Source organism: Alexandromys fortis, unplaced genomic scaffold, assembly GCF_014885135.2.
Source record: "Alexandromys fortis isolate MF-2015 unplaced genomic scaffold, M_Fortis_MF-2015_v1.1 scaffold_197, whole genome shotgun sequence".
NCBI lineage: Eukaryota > Metazoa > Chordata > Mammalia > Rodentia > Cricetidae > Alexandromys > Alexandromys fortis.
The window spans coordinates 1,567,465-1,592,260 of record NW_026068072.1 but is presented as its reverse complement, the minus strand read 5'-3'; the positions used below and the strand labels follow the sequence as shown (position 1 = coordinate 1,592,260).

Sequence of the window (24,796 nt, the reverse complement as noted above, 5' to 3'; positions counted from 1 at the left end):
AGAATAACCGTAATGAGCATGGTGGGGACCTCGATGGCACCTTCCTGTATATGCACGTGTCCATGTCTCCTTAGAACTGGGAAGTAAATAGTAGCTGTCACGGTTAGCGTCTGTTGTCACTGTGACACACAAGGTAAAGGGAAACCTCAGTTGAGAGATTGCCTCCATCAGATAGGTCAGCTGCCGTGTCTGCGAGGCATTTTCTCCATTGATAACTGATGATGGAGGACCCAGCCCACTGTGGGCAGTTCCATTCCTAGGCTGGGGGTTCTGGTGTATATAAAAGGGCAGGCTGAATCTGGGAGCAAGCCTGTGGTCTCTGCTTCAGGTCCTGCTTCCAGGGTCTTGCTTGGCCTCACTTGATGATAGACGTCACTCAAACAAACCCCCTCCTCCCCACAAAGAAAGCAATAATCCCATTCTCAACCCAGGACACCCAGAACACAAACGCTAAGCCCTCAGCCCACTGTGAGTCTTGTCACAAAGCCCACACACATCTTACTTCTCTGTGCCCCTCCTTCTGCACTGGCCTCAGAGGTGTCAGGACTCTGGGACTTTGCACACTGGAATGAAAACCAGGATTCAGTCAGGGTTATGTTGCTCAAGGCTATGGCCAAATAGACAACCTAGGGGAAAGGGCTTGGTTTGGCTCATGGTTTCAGAGGGGAACCAGCCCAACAGGAACGAGAGCACGGGATTGTGAGGCTTCTGGAACATTGAAGCACAGGCAGGAAGCAAAGAGACACGAATGCTGGTGCCCAGCTCTCTTTCTCCATTCATTTTGTCTAGACCCCAGGTGATGGTTGCCACCACCTCAGGTCCTCCCTCCTTACTTAAAGCTCTCAGGAAACATCCCCATAGACACACCCATCTCCTCAGTGATTCCAAAATCAATTTTTAAAAATACTGCATTCATTCATTCATTCATTCATTCAATCAATCACTCATTTATTCGTGTATCTGGACAGGTGTGAAGCCACTTGGGGGAGTCAGCTCTCTCCTTCTACCATGTGGATCTTGGGGAATGAACTCAGGTCATCGGGCTTGGTAGGCAGTACCTTTCCCTGCTGAGCCCTCTTACTGGCCTTCTGAATCCAGCCTTGATAATGAAGATTGTTACCATAACCAGCGAGGTTCATGTGCCAGAGGACAGTGTCTTCCTGGGCTGGACAATGGCCTACAGATTACACAGCTTCTCTGAAGTAGCCACTGAGAAGCTATCATGTGTCCTATGTCCACAGCTCAAGGGAGGGCACCCTGGACCCTGGAGCTGGGCAGGCAGCCCCTACCTCCTGCTCACCCCTGCTGACTTCTGTATGGCTGTGTGATGTTGGCACGTGGCATGTGAATCTGTGAAAGTTCCAATACACAGGCTTGGAGTTGTGTTTTCTTGTTGGGAAAATGCCTGCAAAGTCCCTGGAGTGAGGGGTGTGGAGCCATCTTGGAGTCTGTGTGGAAAGGAGATGGGGGTTGGGCACTCCAGGTGTGGCTATAACAGGATCTGTCCTGGTGTGCTTTTACCTACACATAAACCAGCATACTCTCCCGCCCCTCCTTCTTGCCCCTCCCGGCCCTGTCCCTCTCCCTCTTTCTGTTCTCCCATTCCTTCTCTCTCTTTTCCCCTCTCCCTTCCCTCCCTCTCAGCCTCCTCCCTCCCAGTCTCCCCTCCTCCCCTTCCCAAGTCACCCTTCCCTGGCTTTTCCATTAGAAGGGCTCTGTGGGTTTCCTTCTTCTTCTTCTTCTTCTTCTTCTTCTTCTTCTTCTTCTTCTTCTTCTTCTTCTTCTTCTTCTTCTTCTTCTTCTTCTTCTTCTTCTTCTTCTTCTTCTTCTTCTTCTTCTTCTTCTTCTTCTTCTTCTTCTTCTTCTTCTTCTTCTTCTTCGTTTCTTAAAAGAATCCAAAGCAGAGCTGGCAGTCAGCCCAGAGGGGGCTCAACTGAGCATCTCCGATGTTCACGGCGGGGTGGGGTTGGGGAGAATCTCCACACAGCTCAGCAGGGGCCCAGGGGCTCAGAGTGCCCTTCCTCCACTGCTCCACCCATTCTTATTAGGATTTACCACACAGGCCCCTTCTCCATTTCAGTCCCATTTTTAAAAAGTAGACATGGATTGGGAAGCTGGGTCCATGGGCTGGAGAGCTGAGAAAGCACAGGACCCGACCTGTGGTCCCCAGGTGTGGTCGGGGCAGCACTGGGGGTGAGGAGCAGAGGCAAGGGGGTTGCAGGAGCTTGCTTGTCACCAGCCTAGCTCCAGATTCATACACACCACACACACACACACACACACACACACACACCATAAACACATACACACACCACACACTCATACACACATTATACACAAATGCACACCATACACACATGCACACCGCACCACATACACAACAACAGTAGGTTTAGTGCACACAGCTCCCTGTGACTTTCACAAATGGAGCTGGTTCTCAGGATGGCCCTGTGGCCTGATGAGGGGGTGCTTTGACGGTCCCCCATCTGCCGCTCCTCTTGTTGCCTCTCTCTCCTCCCCTGTTCCCCTGGACCTCTCCCTCCCTGCCTCTCCCTTCTCTTCCCCTTCTCCACCTTCCTCAGCACCACCTCACCCACAGGGGAAGCCGCTGGAATTCTCTTTTGCTGACCCAGGATAGGTCAGCCCTCTGGTTAAAGCCTTCAGGACACAGTATCTTCTGCTGGCCCCAGCAAGGCAGGAGTGGGCTGGCGCGGGCTGCTGTGGTCACCCAGTTGCAATGACTCTTCAGCATCGTGTGTACAGGTCAGCACTGTGGCCCTTCCCAACGCTTCCAGGAACAGTTTCTCCAGAAGCTTAGACCAGTGTGCCCTCCCAGGACCTGTGGAGAACACCCTTGTCACCATGGGGATGACCCAGAGGAGCAAGATCAAGAAGAGGAATTCCCGTTTGCCTGAGCACTGACTTCTGAGGTGCCTAATCCCAGGTTTCACAGCCTCACTCTGTCCGAGAGAAAACCTGGGAGTTGGGCCACCTAGGAGCCTGCTTCTTCCTGGATGTGGGCATTAACGTTTGGAAGCCCTACCCAAGCCCAGCTTCAGATGGGAGCTGATTCTTTCCACTCTGAGCCCCACGCAGGCTGGCCTGCACTCATTAAACTCACTTTGGGTCCTTTTTCACCCTCTAAAATGCGTAGTGATAGAGAGTCTGGCAGTCTGCTCCCTACACTGCAGACTGGTCCACAGTCGGCATCTTCTTTGTCCCCAGGGCTGTCCTGGCTTTAATTAGGATAATTTCACTTTTGCTAACAGAGAGAGGGTAGTGAGCTCAGGGGCCAGGTCCCAGAACCTCAGGACTCCCTGGCCATCAGATGGATGGACCAGCAGGAGAGGACCAAGTCCCCGTCTGCCTGGCCCCTCCACCTCTCCAACACACTCAGTCTATCTGATTGTTAAAACTGGCAGGAGCCCAGCGGGAGCCTCGTTTGAAGAGGACAGACAAATGCAGGCTCACAAACTGTGGCTCCAGCACCCCTTGAACTCACAGACAAGCATACTGAAGTTCAAACGCAATGATCTAAAGGAGAGGCCGGACACGTGCCCCACTTCACCCCATGCCAGGAGCCCAAAACTGCAATGGTTAGAGACGCACTTGCTTCATTGTGGAGGTGAGGGCCAGGGCCAGGGAGGAGGCTCAGCTAGCAAACTACTTTCTGCCCAAGAATGAGAAGCCAAGCTCTACACACACACACACACACACACACACATTCACACACATACACGTAAAAGCCAAGCACATGCTTACAACCCCAGCTCACTGGCCAGCTGATCTTGGCCAGGTCCAGTGAGAAACCCTGTCTCAAAACCAAGACATAAGGTTAATCTCTAGACCTGACATGCACACTCCCATATGAGCACACAGCATGTAAGTATACCACACACAAAGAACAAAGACAGCTGTGTTCATCTTATTAAAGACCGTTTAATATTATCTTGGGTTGTTTTACCTCTCCAGCTGCCTTTGGCCCAGGGCATCCAGATACCATGCTGGCTCATGATCAGTTTGGGAAATACTTATGGAAGCTCCCAGAAAATGCCTTGAAAATCAGGTTTGTATATCCTGCTCACAGCTCCAAAACCAGTGACCAGTAACAGCTGGGCCGGTAGGGTCGTGTGTGTGTGTGTGTGTGTGTATGTGTGTGTGTGTGTGTGTTTGTGTGTGTGTGTGTGTGTGTGTGTGTGTGTGTGTGTGTGTGTGTGTGGTGACTAATGACAGCAGACAGCTGGGCCAGGGAGGTCGTGTGTGTGTGTGTGGTGTGAGTGTATATGTGTGTGGTATGTATGTGTGTGATTATATGTTTGTATGGTGTGTGTGCGTGTATGTGAGGGAGGAGGGAAAGAGAGAGAGAGATGACCAGTGAGTGACAACAGACAGCTGGGATGGGAGTGTGTGTGTGTGTGTGTGTGTGTGTATGTGTATAGTGATCAATGACAGAAGACAGCTGCGTCAGGAGGTGGTGTGTGTGTATGTATGTATGTGTGTGGTATGTATGTGTGTGTATATATGTGTGTATGGTGCATGTGCGTGTGTGTGAGGGGGAAGGGAAGGAGAGAGAGGACCACTGACAGCAGACAGCCGGGCCAGGAGGGTGTGTGTGTGTGTGTGTGTGTGTGTGTGTGTGTGTTTGATGAGCAGTGACAGCAAGGTGGTCGGGTCAGGGGGTTGTGTTTACCTGGGATCTGGAACCGAGTTGGTTAGTGGCACCATCTAAGGGAGTGCCAGCCCATCCTCACTGGCTTCCTCCTAGGGTGTGATGATTATGGGCCTCACTTCCAGAAAGCTGCAGAAGTAAGTGGATGTGATCCTGGATTCTAAAAAGCCCATGGCTTGCATGAAGGTGTCAGCCGTCAGGCGATTAATCAGAATTGGATTGGTCTGCAAAATCTGAGCTTTCCTATGGGGCAACGTGATGTAAACAGGGCCTTCTGTCCACGCAGGTACTGAGTCCCACTGTCCATCCACAGGACAAAACTTAACATCAGCTGCTTGGGATACACACTACCGTGCAAGCACAGATTCACTCTAGAACCAGCTGACCCAGCTCAAGTCTTGTATCATCCAATTACCTGCTGTGTGACTTCAGATAAGTGTCTTCCCCTCTCTGAACTTTAGTTTCATTATCTGTAAGATAAAGACAAGGTACTGCACAGGATCCTTGTAAAATTTAGTGACGTTTATACACATAGTGATGTGGAGGGGAGTGTGGATGTATTGGGGTGTATACACCTGCATATGTACAAGCATGCCTGTGTGCATCTGTGTGTGTTTGTGTGTGCATATGTGCATGTGTATGTGGTGCCCCTGGGTGTGTGTGTTACACAGTCACCTGTGGATAACCAGTAATTACTTGGTTACTTTTATAAATGACGTTGTTAATATTTCCTCCTCCAGGTTAAACCTGCCCAATGCCACATCCTCGGTGGGACCACAGATCAATGCTCTCTCTCCAGAGCGGAGCACAGGCCTGCTCTGTCTGCACACTGAACCTCACTGCTTGTCTGTGAACTGCAGACAAGTTCCGCACTTAGCAGAGGCTTGCTCTTTCTCGCTGCTGAATGATATTCCATATTCCACAGTGTGGCCACCTCTCCCCATTTTCTTGCTTATAGACATGTGGATTACTTCCCCATACGTCTTTCGTCTGCGTATGTTTTCATTTCTCTTGGGCAAATACTTCCTAGACTTGCTGGGCAGATAGCAAGAATATCTGTGCTTTTTTAGAAGCCGGCAAACAGATTCCTCAAACGTCTGTGCCATTGTGCTTGGGTTTCCAAGTCTCCTTTTCCTGCTAAATAAAGATAATGCTCAGAGGCCCCTGCGCAGCACGAGAAGGGGATATTACTGTGAGAAGTGACTCGCCCTGGCTGTTGTCCTCCTTCCTCAGCCCCTGATCGGCTCCAGGTGCCCGACGGAAGGCAAATCCAAGCCTCTTGTAAACCAGCACGATATTGCACATGGTTGCGCGCACCCTGTCTTCTCTGGGGAGCTTCTGGGCTGTCTGTCACACCTAGCCTGCAGTGGCAGCTGCGTAAAGAGCACACGGACTTCGGTTTGCAGGGTTTTCATTGTCCTCCTCCCTACAGATTAGAACTTGTGGAGGGTTGGATCTGAGGACTCAGAACCTGTGGAGAAGGAAGCCCATCTCACTTCCTCTCCCAGGAGATTTAGGTCAGAGATGGATGCAGCTGATGAGGCGGAGGGTTCGGTCCCCAGGGCACCTACATGATGCTGTCACAGTGTCAGGAGCCAGGGACCATCCACTCGGAGCTGACTCTCCTCACAGACTCCAGGGCCTACTCCTCCCTGCTCTGAGAGGCCTTTCAAGTAACCATGACGCTTCTCACCCTAAGACCAAAGAGGGCTGAAGACCCAGGTCCCCAGAAAGCTCCCCAGTCTGCACTTTGCGGTTCCAGGCTGGCTCATCTCCCTCCCTGCCAGGCAGACTTGGCAGGGACGAATGTTCTAAATGGATTCTGCTCCTGCTGATGCTGAAATCTTCAGGATGCTGTAATTAAGATTCGGTCCATAGCCCAGATGGAAGCCACCGATTCCCAGGGACTGGTCTGCGGCTGTGTGCGGCAAGGCTCATCTTTTGGAGCCTTGCGTGTGAGTTCTCAGTGCTGGAGCCTGTGAGCTGGGAGAACTTCCCCTCCCCCTCCCTTCACAGAAGACCCTGGTTCCACTTCCTGCTCCAGCTCAGTGACCTTTGCCATGTCAGACATCCCCCTGAGGCTCAGCTTTCTCATCTTAAAAGCAGGGTGCGCATGGGAATATCGGGTGCCGTAGGCTTGTAAGAAAAAAAAATAAGAACATAAATAAATAAAAGCAGGGTGATAGTCGTATTTGTGGCAGGATGAATAAGTCCACAGTTGTCCCCTCTTGATTCCTAGACTCCTCTTTCCCACCCTGACCTTGAATTCGACCATAGGACCATTCAGTAAAGACACTTCCCAGCCCTCCCCCAATGCTGAAGACGGGTGTATTATGATGGCATCTGGCCAGAGGAGGGTCAGGCGTGTCCCCAGCAATGCCTGGAAAGACGCTTACCACACCTGCTTTGGTTTGCAAAGTAGCCATCCAGGCGGAAGAGGCGGGGCCTCGGGAGGTCCTTAGGTCACAGCTCGGAAGGGGAGCTGTTTGGCATGCCTGTCTTCTCTTCCAGGCTCCCACAGTGATGTGGCACCATCCACTCCATGCCACTCACGAGGCCAAACCCATGTGCTCACCTTTGCCTGACCTCAGCCTTTGAACTTACAGAACGGTGAGCTAACTAAACTTCTTTTTAATATAAGCTAAGCTGCTCTGGGTATTTTGTTACAGCAGTGGAAACCTGACAGACCCTAAAAGGTAAGGGCGATTCTCTGCATCCCTTCCTCCCTCCTGCTGCCTGGAACGGAGCTGTAGTGTGGGAACTCCGGCTGCTCTTTGTAACTATGAAGAGAAAGACACCCGCTCCGGATGGCGACTCCTGGTCTCCAAAGCTCCTGACACATTGTCCTTGTTCCTTGTGCTCACTGCTACTTGCTGTTGGGAGGGTGGGGTTTGTTCCAGGAACGACTGGTGTGGTCTGCCTAGCGTGTCTCTTCCTGTAGGCATCGACATTATATTAGAGCAAGAGCGAAGGAGTTGCTGAGCTGGGGCTGCCTGCCTGCCTGCCTCTGCCTGGTCTCCAAGATGGCAGGACAGGAGGAAATTCTGAAAGGGCTGAGGTGTCCCCCCAGAGGCTTTGGGTCTGTCCCCTAAGAAGCTGGCCCCAAATCCTCCTTTTATAGACCGTGGGGGCTGATTCCCCCTTCCCTTCATCTGTTCCCTAGTTTGGAGCCACAGCCTGGATGCTTCGGGTTCTGCCTTGTCACCGGCACTGAGTGCACACCGATGAAGTGGCCAGATGGCCTTTCTGCCTCCCTTTATCCAGGAATTAGGGGGCAGCTGGCCCTGTGCCAGGCCAGGGCAGCTGGAGGACAAGGAGCCCGCTGGCCAGCTCTGGTTCCTTCGGAAGAAGAGAATTGCTTTCTGCGCCCCGAGGTGTCACAGTGCAGGTGATGACAACAGTCTCACCACAGACTGGCTCTGCCTGGTCTTCAGGCAGCTCTCATTGGATCCTGGTGTACAAACAGTCTTCGCGCAGGTCATATCTTGCTCAGGGCTACAGGCTCCTCAGGCTCTGGAAACCCCTCCTTACATCCATGTGCGTCCTCTCCTTTCCCTCTGGAGCCCTGCACTAGAATGGGTGCTAATGGCTGCTTCATCATTGCCCCAGAAGTCAAGCTTCTCTGCCACTGACCTAGAAGCCCTGACTTCTTATTCTTCAACCAACATTTTCCTCCTGAACAGAAAAGCCCACTGTTCCCTTTGAGTCTAAAAGAATTCCTTGTTGTTCTAGATGAGCAGGTGGCACCTGGAGACTCGGAAAACAAGCCTCCACCTCGCCACCTGAGGCTCATCCTGAGTGTGCAAAGAGCCATCCTTTGAGCTAGCCAAGCTGAGGATGCTGCAGACACGGTGGACTGACATTCCAGCTTCAACGGCATCCAGTGAGCTCCCCCACTCACACCTGTCTGGATCCTCTCATTCTGCTTTCTGTGGGCAAAATCGCATTACCTGTCCCTCCCCAGGAGCAGAACCACAGTCTCTAATGTGTGGGGAAGCAGAGAATTTAGGCTTGATATAGCCAGTCAGGACTCAGCTCCTCCAGGGGCCAGTCCCAGGCAAGCCCTCTCACCTCTCCATGACAAACAGTGTCCTTGGCCTGTCCAACAGCAGCGTGGTCCTTGAGGGAAGGAGAGAGAAGGATGCTGCACTCTGGATGGTGCTGGGTGCAGAAATGCCTGCCACACTTCCTGATCCTTCCTCCAGGGCCCTCCATTCTCAAGCCTAACCAAACCTGGCCTGGAGTGTGCTGAGATTTTGGATCTGGGGTGCTGAATCTTGGGGTACAATTTCTTCTTGCCTGTGACTACAGATTGCAATCTGCCAGCACCCCTCCATGCTGTTCCTTCGTCCCCTCGTTCAGAAATCCCTGTTGATACCCCAACTCACTCCCCGCTCCCAGGCACCTGGGCTCTACAGAGTTGTATTCCATTCACTCTTGGGAAACGTCTTGTGTGGTGGGTGCGGTTTTCACCCCCAAGCTGGGCTGGGGTCTTCACCTGGCCCATCTGTCATACACTGTGACTTGATCTGAAAACTGCCTGTTCATTGCCACGTGGTCTCCCTACCTTGTCTCCCCTGAATTTCAAGCATCCTTCTGTTTGAGGACAGACATTCAGAGGGTCTCAGTGTGCTGCAGTACAGACAGCATGGCAGAGTACATCCTCATACATGTGCCGTAGACAGGGAGACCATCACCGTGGCCTTCCACTGTGCCTGCCCAGGCTATCCCAGTCTGCCTTCCCATCCATACCCTGAAGTCATGCAAAAATCCCATCTTCTGATTCACCAAGACGGAGTGACCCCTGTGTCAGTGTGCACAACCCCAAACCCTCTGCCCACGGTCCTTTCTGGAAAGCTAGAGACTCAACAGTTAGGTGGGCTGATGCCCCCACCACAGAAGTACTATGCTCACTCAGAGCTTCGTTGTCCTAAGGATACTTTGTGGACACAGGGGCTTAGATCAACCAAAAACAAAACCAAACAAAACCATCAGAAATCATCTAAGTGCTAGGGTTCGAATCCCAGATCTGCTCTGCAGTTCTCTGTAATGGGAAATGAACCCCTGCTTTCTTGTCTCCATAATGAGTCCTAGGACCAAGGCTGTGCATGTCACAGGAAATCAAGGAGACCATGACTGGATCCATCAGCACCTCCCTGCCAATACAAGCCAGTTTTCTCACTAATGTGACTGTGAATATCGATGGTGGTTACCACAGCAACAGCCCAACTCTAACAACTGCTGATGTCCTTACATCACAGAGTCCACGAAGCTGGTGGTGGCAGGGTTGGTTGATTGACTGGCTGATGTTGGACTGGTTGCTTTTGTTCTTACCTCTGCTCTTTGGTGTCCCACACTTAGGAGAGATTAACATATCGGGGTTCATAAAAAGGTATCAGAGTCCCTGTATCCCCTTGATGACCTCACTGCCTTCTACCAGACCCTGCCTCCTGATGAGGCCACACCTCAGAGTAACAACATCATCTGGGTACCAAACCTCTCAACACAGCAGCCTTTGGAGGCCATTTAAGTTCTAAGCCATTGCAGGAAGACACAACCATCGCATCCTCCTTCTAATCTAAACAGTCACGCTCCTAGCCATCTGGCCCTGCACTAGGAATGGGTCAGGCTTTTATTGTCTGGAGTCAGTCTTGCACTGCTCTGTGAACCAATCATGGCGATGACGCTGATTGGCAATGCCCACATTGCACGCCCCGCCCCCAATTCAGCCAGGGGAATGGAAAAAGCCCTCCCTGGTGAGTTGGGTAGAGACTAACAGATCCCCAGACACCCTGGGCAAAACTGCCAAGCTCCCCTTCTCTGACTGCGGGGAACTGGGAGGGCCCCCTCTCGACATTTCAAAGAGCTGTCATTGTTCCTTGCCTTTATTTTTTATTTTTATTTTGCCTTTCCACATTTTCTAAATTTCTAGAATAAACATGAGTTTCTGGCAATATTTTTAAATTATTAAAAGGCGACCCAAGGGTACTGAGGATAGGATTTGGACACAGATGCGGCCTGGCTTTAATCCAGGCTGCTAATGGCTTTCACTGTCATCCCTTCCAGGTACAGTTTGCACTTTAACCACAGCCAAAATGCTGCGACTCTGAGGATTGGGGCCACTGAGTAATCTCTCGAGGTCCCGGCCTGTGGTTTTCCTCCTAGGGGGCACTTGCCCCATGAGCGTCTCTCTGGGTTAAAACAACAGCTTCTAAAAGTGCACCCGAAGGCCAGGCTCTCACCTGGGAGATGGGGGGGAGGGGAAGCAATGCCCATTTCTCTCCTTCAGAATGCAACGAGGTTCATGAGACCTTGCAGACGTAAGCCCAGTCTTTAAAAGACCACAGCTTTCCCACAGGGTCTCTGTCTTAGCCCCCTTTCTATTTCTGTGGAGAGACAGCACAACCATCCCACAGCAGCATCCACAGAGGAGCGGACCTCTCAGGACTCAGCAGGACGGTTATCTACAGCGCTCACGCTTTTTTGCGCATGCGCACTGGTCCAGGAGGGAGGCTTCATGCCCACATTAAACCTTTGTAGTGTACATGTTCTGGCCAATTTCCCTTCTAGGAATTTATTCTGAGTTAAGTTAATCAAATATTACACACACACAATACTCAGCCCAAGGTCACTTATAAAGGCGATAACTCGAAAATAACCCAAATGTGTAACCAAGGAGACGATGACGCAAACTACACAACAGCCCGCAGAGAATTGTGCGGCTATTCAAATGAGCAGAAAATGCCTTTGTAGTCAGGAAGATGCTGGGGGCGGAGGGGGGGGTAGGGTCTGATTTGAAAAGTGGAGCACCAGCCTGATGGGAAGCTTCTTAGTTTATTCTGGTCCCACCCTTTTGCCTTCAGGGTGTTTCTTCTGGCTCAGGTTCCCAGAATTCCTCGGGGCTCCAAACCTCCCTGGAAACCTGTGTTCTGTGCTCTGAGCTCTCTCCTGTTGCCTGGTAATAAAGTGAGTCCTGCCTGTGACTGGCAGCCCTCCATGAGCTTCTGGCTTTCTGAGGACTTGATCTGTCTGATCTACTTGAGTAGGGGGATAATGGGAGCCCGCTGGTTTCCCTAGAGGATGGCTTTCCTCCAGACTCCACAGCCTGTTTCCCTACTGAAGTGGATACTCTTCAATTCAGATCTTTGGCTGGAGGCAATTGTCACCCCTGGAGTGGTCGCCAGTCCTGGGAGCCGGGAAAGAAGCATCCAGATGCTCTGATCCCGTCCATTGGCTGCTGCGGTAAAATTCCTACATCCACGTTGAGGAATCTCCTTCCAGGCCATGTCTTGGCTCCCAACACCCTACCATGCACCAGGGAACACTGTAAAAGCTCAGGGACCCAAACGTGACATTGTGGTGTTGCTGATGGTCTTATCTGGACTAAGTGTGTCCAGGATCTTGGTGCTTTAATCAAAGAATTGGAAACAAAGTGGCAAAGAGCCGCCCATTGTTTGATTTAAGGACACAGTTAAGGGGGCTGGAGAAAAGGTTCACCCTTTCAGAGCACAGACTGCTCTTGCACAGAACCCAGGTTTGGTTCCCAGCACCCATATCAGACAGCTCTTGACCACCTAATAACTCCAGATGACCTTTCCTGGACTCCAAAACTACTGCATGTGCATGCATGTGCATGCACAGAGAGAGAAAGAGAGAGAGCACGCAATGTGGAATGTCTTACTGTATGCTGTGAATATATTTTTATTACCATTTGGCCAATAGCCAGGCAGAATAGAGCCAAGCCGGAAATCCAAACAGAGATACAGGGAGAAAAAGAATCAGAGAGACACCAGCAGCTGCTGGAGAAGCAAGACATGAGATCATGCCACAGCCACATGGAAATCCATAGATTTAAAAAAAAATGGGTTAGTTTAAGATGTAAGAGTTAGTTAATAATAAGCCTGAACCAAATGGTTTGTAATATTTAACCTCAGACTGGTTATTCAGGAACTGACTGTCAGGAGAGAAACTTCCAGTTACAACACAGAGTTAGTGTCTATTCCCACCCCCAACACAAATAATTAAATGATAAACTATTTAAAGAGTGCAGACCACACACAAGGAGCCCACTGCTCCTTGAGCTAGTGTGGCCAAGAGCAGCAGCTACGGCTTGGGGCCTCCGTTAATGAGTCCGGGAGGAGGAGTTAGTGGTAAGTGGTATAGTAGGGTGTGGTTCTCTCTTATGATTGACAGGCATGAGGTAGGGAACGTCCTTTTCTATGGTGTGTATGATTCTAATCATAGGCTCGCTCAATGCACAGTCATAAAGTGGCGACTGAGATAATCTCCCTGAACGTTCACTCCGAGGACACAGTCTATCTTATTCACCCAAAACCAGTCCAGGCTCGACCAACCCATTGCCTGCAGTTCCCAGACAAGATCCAGGAGGTGTTTGACCACAAAAAGGGGCGTTACCAGGGGTCGCTAAGGAAGGAGTGTCTTTCTGCACTCTTTGAAGTGGGTTGTGTGCTACTGGAGGAAAGTGAGGATCTCTGACTGATAACTACCCTATGCTTGCCTGCCTCGTTGGGACAGGAGAGGGTTTGTCTACAGGCCAACATCTTGTGTGCCTCCTGGAACACTCAACAGTCTCTGGTCATGTGATCTCATCACCCCTGTCTTGTGGGTGGCGAAGCAAGTCCAGAGAGATGCTGCTTGTCTGAGCTTACCCGGCATGCAAAGATGAAGTCTGAAGCTGGAGCTGGTCAGTCACTAGCCACATTCCAAAGATGAAAGAAGGAAAGAACTCACACACCCCTGGGAAGGGAGCTGGGAAGGCAGCTAGTGTAGCTCCCCACTGGCCGGCTGGTGTCTGAGGCTGGGCATGCGGGCTGAGGGGGATGCAGGAGTTGGACCGTTAAGAAACCAAGGATGCATTGGGAGAGATGGAGAACCCATCTGACCCTGCCGGGTCCTGCTGTAGACCCAGGAATCTAGTGCTCTGAAGAGACGGGGCTCTGATCTCCAGTTATTTATGGAGTTTGGTTTTTGGTTGTTTAGGGGTTTGAGTTCCAGCCTGTGACCCAGGTCCGAGGCGTGTTTACAGAGGCAGTAACAGCGAGGATTGTGGACATAAAACACAGCACAAATCATTCCTACAAGAGATTTTAACTCATTCTAAGCCTCTGTATCCAGGGACTTTATAGAAAAGAGGTGGATGATCGCTGGACAGGAATGGCCCAGAACTGGAGAAGGTGGGCAAACAGGTAGCAGACACAGAAACCAAGGAACTCTAGAAACTGTGGCGACACCAGAAGGAACCCCCAGGAAGCCTGGCCACCAAGCCCTCAGTAAAACCACACATTTTTGCCTTGTGGTAAGAACATAAAGCCTTCTCTTTGGGAATGAGGGTGTCCCTTAGGGGATAGAACGCTTACCTGGCACGCACCAACCAGACCAGGGTTCCATCACCAGCACTGCAAAGGCGGGGAGGGGCCAACTCCCTTTGCTATATTGAAAGAGACAAAACATTATATCATTATTATTATATACAGTTACATTATTATTAGAATCACCTGCATCCAAGTTACAGATTCCACCCGTTGCTACATGTGTGTATGTATGTATGTATATATATATATGTGTATATGCGTGTGTACATATATGTATATGTATTTATATTCATCATATGCACATACACATTGTATATACATGCATGCAGCTTTTTTCAATGACTGAGGAAAAACCCCTGTGTTCTGACTTTCCTTTTATCCTGTGTGGAAACCTACAGAAGAGGATCCAGGTTTATTCTAGGATGCAAAACCCTATGGACTGGTGACAAGACCGCTGTCCGCCAGCTTCAGTCCTCTCTCATTCCTAGGCTGCTAGCCTGAGCTCAAGGCTGTGCCGGGTGTTCTTGAGCCTGTGGCTTCCAGGGGCTCTAGCAAGGAAGACAGTTTTTTCCAGGAACAAGAAGTGAGGTCTAGGGTTCTAACTAGAGGCCAGTGTGGGCATTTGCCTGGGGTCTAAGCCAAGGCAGAGCTGACCTTGTCCCTCCCTCCCTCCCCTCTGCTCTCATATGTTTCCCTCTTTGAGCAGCCTTTCCAGGTCATAGTACTGTTCTCTCTGCCACCACGTATAGATGCTGTGTTTGGCTGGATCATTGGCTCTTCCCATGAGTGTCTCAGATTCCTTCCGCCAGGCAGCATAGCTGGGAGCTGAAAGCCAGGCATAGCCAGACCTCGCACTACCTGGCTGCCCTGAGCCTCCAGACTCAGCTCACCAGGGCCAGCACTGGCCTTCAGTGACTTCCTTCCTTATGTTTGGCGAAGCGAACCTTCCCGCTTTCCACAGCTGGCTGCTACACAGCCTCCATCCTTGTTCCTCTAGAGGCTGCAGAATGTGGCACCAAGCCGCTCACTTGCATAACTGGCCCCTATTCTAGGACCTTAAGCAGTTGTTAGAATCTTGGCTTTGTATGTAAAGGTTTTAATTAGCCTTTAAATCCATCCTTTCTAGGCTGCTCAGATGGGAGTGCACAGCAGAGGAGTGGCGGTGTGTACTGTCCGTACTACTACGTGTACTACGGTGCTGCACCTGTAGTGTGGAGCCTGCACCACAGGACCCTTCGGGAGCCAGGCAAGGGCCTGGCTGGAGACTTAAACACACAAAGACACACAGAGACATGGGCCATCCTTGAAACAAGAATCCCCTTTATTGGATACCAGAGCTGCTCATATATGGATCCTTAACTGATAGCCACGCCCCATCCAAACCCACCAGAAACCACTCCCTTGCCATCAGGAACTCCTGAGGGTCTCGTGCTCTGAGCAGCTACAAACACAGGAAACAAGTTGTTTTTCTCAGAGCAGCTGCAAGCATAACAAGCGATTACAGGAAATTCAGGGTCTGGAGGTCCACAGTCCCCAGCAGCGGTGGTGTAAGGATTTCTCCAAAGTGTTATCCTGTCTCCTGTCCTCATGGTATAGCTGTTGACAGTCAGAACTTGCCTCACGATGGTACCCTACTGTACTGGAGAGTTTAGTGTCAACTTGACCCGAGATAGAGTTATCAGAGAGATTTCTTCAGCTGAGAAAATGCCTCCATTGGATCAGGCTGGAGGCCAGCCTGTAAGGCTTTTTCTTAACTGGTGATTGATGGGGAAGGGCCCAGCCCATTGTGGGTGGTCCATTCCTGGTGATCCTGGGTTTTATAAGAAAACAGGCTGAGCAAGGCATGGGAACAAGCCAGTAAGCGACATCCCTCCATGGCCTCTGCATCAGCTCCTGCCTCTCGGATCCTGCCGTTTGAGTTCCTGTCCTGACTTCCTCCAATAATGAACAGGAATATCAAAGTGTAAGCCAAATAACCCTTTCCTCCCCAACTTGTTTTTTGATCGTGGTGCTTCACTGTAGCTCTAGGAAGCCTACCTAGGGTTTCATCGCCTTTATTCCAGTCCCATCCTGCTGACTTGGAACTCCCACAGAGTGACATCCTGTCACCTGATTACAGCCTTCTCTCAGCTCATTTGCCTTCAGGTCCGCAGTGCCTGGCACAGCAGAGACCTAGTGACATTCAGAAGGTGGAATGGAGGGGGCTAAGGCTGAGGGTTTGCCTCTTACCCTGGCCACCCACATTAGCAGAGCACATTGACACCGCACTATTAGCCTGAACTACACAGATAGTTACCTCCACCCCAGGAACTGGCCACGAGAAGCAGCTCTGGCTGAAGCTATCCTGGTCCCAGATAAATGTGCAGGGGAACCAAGGCCTCATGAACCTTTTTAAAGAGATCGTGGAGTCTGGGAAAGCCTGGCTCTGAGAACTTTCAGCAGATCAGAGGCCATTGGCCTTTAATGTCTCAGATCTCTTTCAATCCACTTGCTGTCCAGGATGAACCCAGACTCCCCACCCCACCCCACCCCACCCCACTGAATCTTCTGCCCTTCCCGGGATTATCATAACAATGCTCACTCATGGGGCTTCCCCAGTGGGTCTACTGCAATGGGCGGAGCACAGGCCCACTGGTGAATCCTGAAGCTCTGGGTGCTGTCCCCCTCCTGCACATGTACAGGGTGACATGGGAAATGTTGAGGTCATAGCTCAGGTGCATTTGTCCCCTAGAATGAATCTCCAGTGTTCGATCCCTGGGCTTATCCGGCCTGAGGGGTAAACACCTTACAGGGTCTTGCAGATAAATCCCAGGCACTACAAATTAATAGACAGCCAAGGATCTTAATCTTGAGTTTTCCTTCCCACAACCTAGGCACTCTGCAACCCCGAAACCATGCCAAGGCTGCTTTGACACTTGATGTCGTTTTCTCTTCCCCCATAAACCTGTAAAAGGCCGGTGCTGTTGCAGCCACAGCACCAGAGGCTGAAGCTTGGACAATGGGACTCTGCCCAAAGTCACACCTCAAGGGTGAAATGGGCTCTGTGTTCTGTCTCTGAACCCAGCGCCTGGGCTTTGATGTGCACGTGTGTAGCCAAGAACGCTCCTCTTACACCTGCTCCAGACACCTCCGAGTAAAGCCTCGTTACGTTACAGTAGTGGAGTCCTGGGTAAGAAAACTGGACCATCCCTCAGTCTCTGATTTCCTCCAGACAGATGTCAGCAAGCCATGATCCAGTTCCACCAGGCTGTAAATAAAGCTTTATTGGAACATGGCTAGCCACACTCATGTTTATGTACCCTGTGTCCTGCCTGCAAGTGAAAGACAAAGACCCTCACTTCATAGTACTCAGAGTACCCAAAGCGAGACAGTGTATCCCATGGCCTGCAATGCCAGGGGCCAGCCTAGAACGACAAGCACGCTGACAAGGTAGTTTAAACACCTCAAGGGGCCCCTCCTTCGTCCTTCTGGCCGACAGTGCTCGTCACTCTGTAAAGAGCACAGTTTCCACACAGACTGTCTGCCCTGCGCCCATCTGCCTGCTGGGCTGGAAGTGATAGAATATGAACAAGGCGTCTGTAGGACAGGGAACTTAAGGGCTTGTGGGAAAGTCAGTGAGAGGGGCTGTTATAGAAAACAAAGAACTCAACATGCACTAGTAATTCTAGCTTGGAAGGCTCAGGCAGGGAGATTACCTTGAGTTTGAACCTAACCAGGGCTTCACAACAAGACTTCATCTCAATAAGCAGAGAGAGAGAGAGAGAGAGAGAGAGAGAGAGAGAGAGAGAGAGAGAGAGAGAAGGAGAGAGAGGAGGGCGGAAAAGAAAGGGGGAGGAATAGATGCTCAGAGGGGGCTCCTCACAGCTGAGGAATTTCTAGAGCCAAGTGGCTCCAGTGAGTCTCTGCCAAGAGGAAGAGGCACCGATGGTCCAGCCTGGCGCTGATGGCTGAGCAGCAGTCTGGAGAAAAGAGCTCTGATCCCTTGATGGTTCTCACCGGGTGGAACAGGGTATGGGGGGGGGGCAAGCTCTGACGACCATTCATATCTCAGCTCTGCAGCTGTTGGTTATCAAGAACCCACCCTAGGCTGCCTTCACGCCTCATTTGAGCTCCTGCCTTACAGATGGAGAAACTGAGGCCTCTTTGCCAAGGCATATCTCCAGGCACAGAGGGTCCCAGTGGCGGGGAAGTTGCCATGGTAATGTCGTTGCTTACTGCAGTGAAGTCTCGACTGACAGTTCCTAGCATGAGGCCCATGTAGGCTGAAGCAGCCACATAGTCCCTTCTTCACCACGGCTCCAAGGAGAAAGAAATTAACCATACATCCTCCATGCTGGAAGTGAACTGTGACCAGCACTGCCCCTTTCTTTAGGTTTGGGCTGACGTTTCTGTTTGTCCCTCTACCTAAACAGACCTGACAGGTTTGTTCTGAGCATCTGCAATTATTATTAGTAAATAAGCGGTCTGGGGTTCGTCTCCAACCAAGAACCATTGCTTTATCACACCGGTTCCAGGCAGTAACAACACAATCAAATCCCTCTAACCCAAAGGAGCCGGTCACCCGAGCCAGGATCACTCCAGCCCAGGGGAGATGTCACCTGAACCTGGATCACTCCAGCCCAAAAGAGCTATTACCTGAGCCTACTTCACTCTAGCCCAAGAGAGCCGTACCTGAGTCTGGATCACTCCAGCCCAGGGGAGCTGTCACCTGAGCCTGGATCACTCCAGCCCAAGAGAGCTGTTACCTGAGCCTGGATCACTCCAGCCCAGGGGAGCTGTCACCTGAGTCCTGATCACTCTAGCCCAAGGGAGCCGGTCACCTGAACCTGGCCCAAAACTTTCCAAAGAATTTGAAAATCATGAGTTAATTTCTCCCGGATCCACCATGGTTTATGGCTGCATTTGATCACTAAGGTTGGTGGAATTGAGCCCTGAAGAAGGAATGGAGGGAAAGCCATCCCCCTCACCAGCTGCTGAATGTCTTCAGTGAGTGGCCTGAGGCCCCCAGTGTCCTAGATTCAAAGTGGAAAACAGCAGAGGTCCCTCTGGGCAGGACATTCCACGCACCTCCTTCAATTCCTTTCCTCCATGTCCGCATGACTTCCCATCAGCCACTGCCCTGCGGATGACTGGCTCAGCAATGCTACTATTTCCCTTGCCGATGATTGGCTGACAGTAAGCATGTGACCCAGTTCAGTAGTGACATCAGAGACTAGGTCCTTCTGGTCTGGGTCCACCCACACCACTGGGCTTGAGAGAAGGCCCATAGGTTAACAGAACATTATGCTTTTACAGTGGACCAGGTTCACATCCCACATTGGAGGTCCACAGCTGCCTGTGACTCCAGCACCCATACACCCACACCCACATACCCATTCACACCTACCCCCCCCACACACACACATAATTTAAAACCTCTTAAGAAAGAGAAACAGGGACTAGGAGGAAGAGGAGGGGCCGGATGAAAGAGGAGGAGGGGATGTGGAGGAGAGGGGAGCCGGAGGTAAAAGAAGAGAAGGCGAAAGGGAGAGAAAAAAGAATATGGAAATAGGAGAAGGGAGGGGCCAGGAGGGAGAAAGAAAGAGAAGGGGAAGGAAGAGAGGAGAGGGAGTGGGAAGACGAAGGAAAAGAAGAAGGGGAAAGTTCAAAGAGGGCGGGGTGGGGTAGACAGCATCCGCTCAGAAGCCCCCAGAGAAGGCTTTCTGTTATTCCCAGGCTAACAGCATCGTCTTGGGACAGGGATCCCTGGTCTCTGAGACAGGCTGACAACTTCCTGCCACCAGACAGGAGCAGATCCTTCATCTGACCCTGTCCAGCAGGGGGCGCTGTAACCCATTTCATTCCGGAGGTTTGGGAGGGACAATATTTCATTGGTGATTTAGTTGGCACTTTTCTAAGGCTGGAATATTCGAACCCTTGCCCCATTTGTTTCTTGGCCACATGGATTTCATCCATAAATTCCAATATTCCCCACTTTCTTTTTCTTTTCTTTCTTTTCTCCCACTTGGCATTCCTTGTGCACGTGTGAGGTCTCTAACAGTGTGGGTGTTATCCTAATGCAGTAACTGAGACAGCATCTCACTATGTAGTCCAGGCTGGCCTTGACTTATAGAAATCCCCCTGCTTCAGCCTCTGAGAGTGTTAGGATTTCAGATATGGCTGCCATGCTCTATTAAAGTGAGGAATTTTTTTTTTTTTTACTCTTTTACCAGTTTTTACTCGTTTTTTAATCTCATGATAAGGGCACAGACTGCACTGTCCTGAGAGGATTAAACGGCTTAATGCAAAATTTCTGGTGTGTCATCAGATAGTTCTTTCTGTTATTGACAAACTTTGAGCCCGGGAATGTGGTCCTGTGGTTATCTGGATGTGTGTGCATCGTTGGAGTTAGCTACAATCATTCTGTGAGACTTCCCTGTGAAGAGGCACTCACGGCCTGGCTGTCTTGCGTCTTGTGTGCTGGGCACCCCACCTGTGTGAGTGAACAACTCTGGGCATCACAGGACCCTACGGCTCTGCAATGGGGAGGTGCACTCACACTTCAGAGGCTGAGGCCAGTGGGGAATCTCAGTGAACAAGAGAAGTAAGCAAGGTGGTGCCTGTGACTCAGCTCTGCTGGACAGTGCTGCCAGGAGTATTCCTTCCGGCAGAACCAGACTCTGGACGCTGAAATAGACCAGCATCAGCCTGTACCAAGTTGTGTCTGCTGCTCATGGCTATGAAGCCGCTGTATAACAAACATCTTGAGGAACACTGAATGCAAGCAGTGAGCGACAGTGTGACTGTGGGGTCGGCCAGCTGTGGGTTCTCCACCTTTCTGTCATCCTTGAACAAACAGTCTAGGCATGGTCTCACGCTGTGGGCAAAGGCACGCGCACCATTTGAGTCTCTTCTTGCTAAAATCTCAGAGGCCAGCACGAGCCACATGTGGCAAAATAGGGCAACTCACCTTTTGTGACTGGATCTGCAGTCACCCAGAAGGCGCTGAGTGTTTCTGTGAGGATGTTCCCAGGGAGGAGGAAAAACCCACCCTAAAAGTGGGAGGTACCGTTCTCAGCGCTTGGGTCTCGGGCTAAATAAGAGCTGAACACAGGCGGTCATCACTTCCTGTTTCCTGACCGCAGATGTGCTGGGACCACCGACTCAAGCTCCCAACCACCACAGGCTCCCCGCCATGGCACACCGCACCCTTGGATGTGAGCCCAAACCAACCCTTCCTTCCTGAAGTTTATAACCACAACTGGGAAAGTGCCTAATACACAGGGGAGGGGCACGGAGGGGAGCACAGGGGCTATGGGGGGAAAGGGGGTAGGTACGGTGGGGCATGGGGGTACAAACCCAATGCCAAGGACAAGGGCCATAGACAGAAAAGGTTCTGGGGTCCTTGCTGCTGCAATCCAGCACATAGCAGCGCAGCAAGTGGGATAGAAAAGCAGGCCTGGATGGGCCCCACCTCTTGAGGCTGAGTTTTCACAAGGAACTCCCTCCTCGAAGTCCCCCATCCCCAGGCCACACCACAGCCATCCTGCTTTCTCTCGGCTCCTTGCTGGGGTCCAGAAATCTCCACAGTGCTGCCCTCAGCTGCTAGTGCAGCCTCTCAGTCTCCCTCTAGGAGACCCCACCAGCTTCTTCCGATGACCTGCTTAGTGACCAAAGCTGCTGCCATCCAGATGGTGGTGACACAGCTCTGCAACCCCCCCCCCCCAGAGGGACTCTATGGCCAGTGTGGTCTGCCAGGTCCTGCTGTGTCCAGTCAAACTTTCCCAGGCTCACTTAGCTCACTGTGAGCTCCAGTTCTCTGTGGGCTTTTCTGTACCAAGGCGGACAGTGGCTGGAGCATCAGCGTTCAGCAGAAAATAGGAAACTCCTGTCCGTGAATTCTTCCTAAAGGTCTCAGGGCTCAGGATCCCACGTGGACCCACGCTGTCTGTAGTGGGGTGCAGCACCCTTGCCTGGTGTGGGTGTAATGTGACAATGGAGAAATGGAGGTGCCCAAGGAAAGGAGTGGTTGACTTAAAGGTCCCTGGGCCTCTGGACACAGTTAGGAGACTCTGTGGAGTCTTCTCACCTGCACAGGACAGTCTTGTATAGAGACAAGGACGGATATGCATCGCCATCAGCTTCTCTGGCATCTGCCCTTATAGAAAATCCCCAGCTCTATGTCCCTGGGCATGGACTGAATCTCTCGGAGCTTTGGTCAGCTTATCTGTAACGTGGATTCGGTGATCAGCATTGCTCATCAGCTTGACTGGGTTAGAAATGTCCAGGGGTTTAGTAACCCCACTTCTGGGCGAGTCTGTGAGCTGCTTCTGGAGAGGTTAAATTGACAGCCTGACCCAGCTGATGGACCACAGGCTGGTATGGCAGGAGGTGGGACTGGAGGCATGCTCTTAGGAGCATTTTATCTCTGGCCTCTTCTTACACAGCCCCCTGTTACCCACCAGGAAGTGGGGTGCAGGCTCTCCCAGGCTCTCTCAGTACCTGCTGCCTTGTTATACCCACGTGCCTGGGACCAGGCTACCAAGACTGAACCCTGTGAAACTGGAAGGCATGAGCTGAGACAGTCCTTTGCCTTTTAAGTTCTTTGTGTATGGCACTCTATCACAGCCACCAAGAGAAATTAACTAATGTGGCAGCCCAGCGGTCTAACAGTGGGGAAGAGCTGTGAGCTCACACCCAGGAAGTCAGCCTCAGAATCCAATCTCACACAAGCATTAGCACCCATGCCTGCGCCCATGCCTGCACCCACACCGTCAGATGCACAGAGTGGGACTCTCTGGACAGTTTGGAGGGCACAGCTGTAGCCTTACCGGGTGTCAACTGAGGACAATCAAGGCGAGCCAGGTTCCTGCGTTCAGGACTCGCAGAGGAGCGTCCGGACCAGAGCTTTGCAATCTGCATTGCTGTCCTGGAGGTGACAGGGAGAAGCTTTCTCTGCTGAGGCTGCTGAGGCAGGGGGCTTGTCAGAGCAGGCAGCTGCAGAAAGACGCTGAGAGAGGACTTCTGGGCTGCCTGGCATGGGAACATTCCCTCACACCCGAGTCTCGTGACCCCAGAGCCATGTGTGACAGATGTAGAAATGGCTCCAGCCTTCTGCCCCCTCTGCACACATCTCCCATCGTGGCTCTACATCTCCTGCCCTAACAAATGAAGTCCATCTCTCTAGAACCCTTGACTCTGGTCTAGCCTTGTCACACAATTTTTGGCCGACTTCAGATGGTGGAAGCAACTCTAACAATCCCTAGCTCTGGTGGCAAGGGAATGGGGACACTAGAGTTCTGTCGTTAGTGACATTGGCCAGTCACAAAGAGCTAGCCCAGGTTATCCTGCTAAAAGAGTACAGCTAAGGGGCTGGAGAGATGGCTCAGAGATTAAGAGCACTGGCTGCTCTTCCAGAGGTCCTGAGTTCAATTCCCAGCAACCACATGGTGGCTCACAACCATCTGTACTGAGATCTGGCGCCCTCTTCTGGCGTGCAGGCATACATCGAGGCAGAATGTTGTATACATAATAAATAAATAAATCTAAAAAAAAAAAGAGCACAGCTAAGGCTGTCCTAGATCAGCTGATGCACACTTCCATCCCACCAGGAGGAAAGAACCACCTGGGTGACCTCCAGCAACACCCAGACACTGAAGAGGTTCCCCCTGGTCTGTAAAAGTCACCAGTCAACCCACAGTGACTGAAAGGGCTGAGGCTGCAAGTTCAGGGGTGGTTGTCATGCAGCAGTAGCTGACTGATACACTGTATGTAACAAAGAGCTCAACCAACTACCTCGTTCTAGAGACTAAGGACTTTACATCACCACCTCGGCTCTCACCAAGACCTACAGAGGATGCAGAGGCTCGGCCAAATTTATGTCAATTGTGCCCCATGAGTTGTATTTAATGGAGAAATCAGGATCAGAACTCAAGCCTACCTGATCTGACCTACAGAGATCCATTCTCAGAGTGAGGCCACCCTCCCAGCCTGACCCTGGCTTCCCCACAAAAACCTTCTCTAAACACCAGTGGACTTTTGTCCTAGGCCATTCTTCTACCTTAGTTGACTCTAACCTCCTTCTTCATCTCGAGCCCCACATGAGGAAACAACTCAGTAGAGCCCGATGAGACTAGAGGCAAGGGGTGTTGTTTGTTACGCAGCTCTACTGTAGTCATTGCTGGCTGAGACATACACCCATCTTGACTGGGCAGTGTTTTCCTGAATGTCCATCTCTGCAGCACTCTCTCTGCTCAGGTGAGTTCTTGGTCCCTCATTACATCAGCAAAACCTGGCACACAGTGAAGGTAGAAACCAGGGGTCTCTTTCCCACTAAGTGTCCAGTGTCGGTGGCATTAACATCAGTGAGTGTCTAGGTGCTGCAGAATCAGGTGATTTCTTTCTTTGTCCATTTTTCATGTGCAAAGCAATGGCTGCCTTGTGACACTTTCACACGTGCACGCCAGGTGCTTGGCTCACAGTCACCCTCCCACATCTCCCTGTTAGTGCCCATTTCATAAGGACCTCATTTAAGGTCATTTTATTGATTGTGAGTGTGTGTGTGCACACCTGCACCACAGTTTACATGTAGAGATCAGAAGACAACTTCATGGAGTTGGTTCTCGCCTTTCAGTTTTACACACAATCCAAGGAACCCAACTGGTCAGCCTTGGCGGCAAGCACCTTTACCCACTGAGCCATCTTGCCAGCCCGAGACGTTATTTGAGCAGTTACCACCTTCCAAGCACTGTCTCATGAGTTGAGAATAAAGTTCGGACAGAAGCCTTGGCCTCCGGGGCTGATATCTGCTGGGTGG

General features: G+C 51.2%; 1 long non-coding RNA gene across 3 annotated transcripts in view; it reads right to left on the bottom strand.

The window, feature by feature from the left end:
* LOC126488022 (uncharacterized) overlaps positions 1 to 24,796 on the bottom strand; it is a 39,845-nt gene that overhangs the window by 4,746 nt on the left and 10,303 nt on the right. For 2 of the 3 annotated variants that reach the window (XR_007588558.1, XR_007588559.1), the window contains exons 2-3: positions 22,812 to 22,909; positions 14,047 to 14,117 (exon numbers count right to left, since the gene is read on the bottom strand). This is a non-coding gene — a long non-coding RNA (uncharacterized lncRNA). The remainder of the gene's footprint in view (positions 1 to 14,046; positions 14,118 to 22,811; positions 22,910 to 24,796) is intronic. The other variant, XR_007588560.1, reaches the window with a different exon arrangement.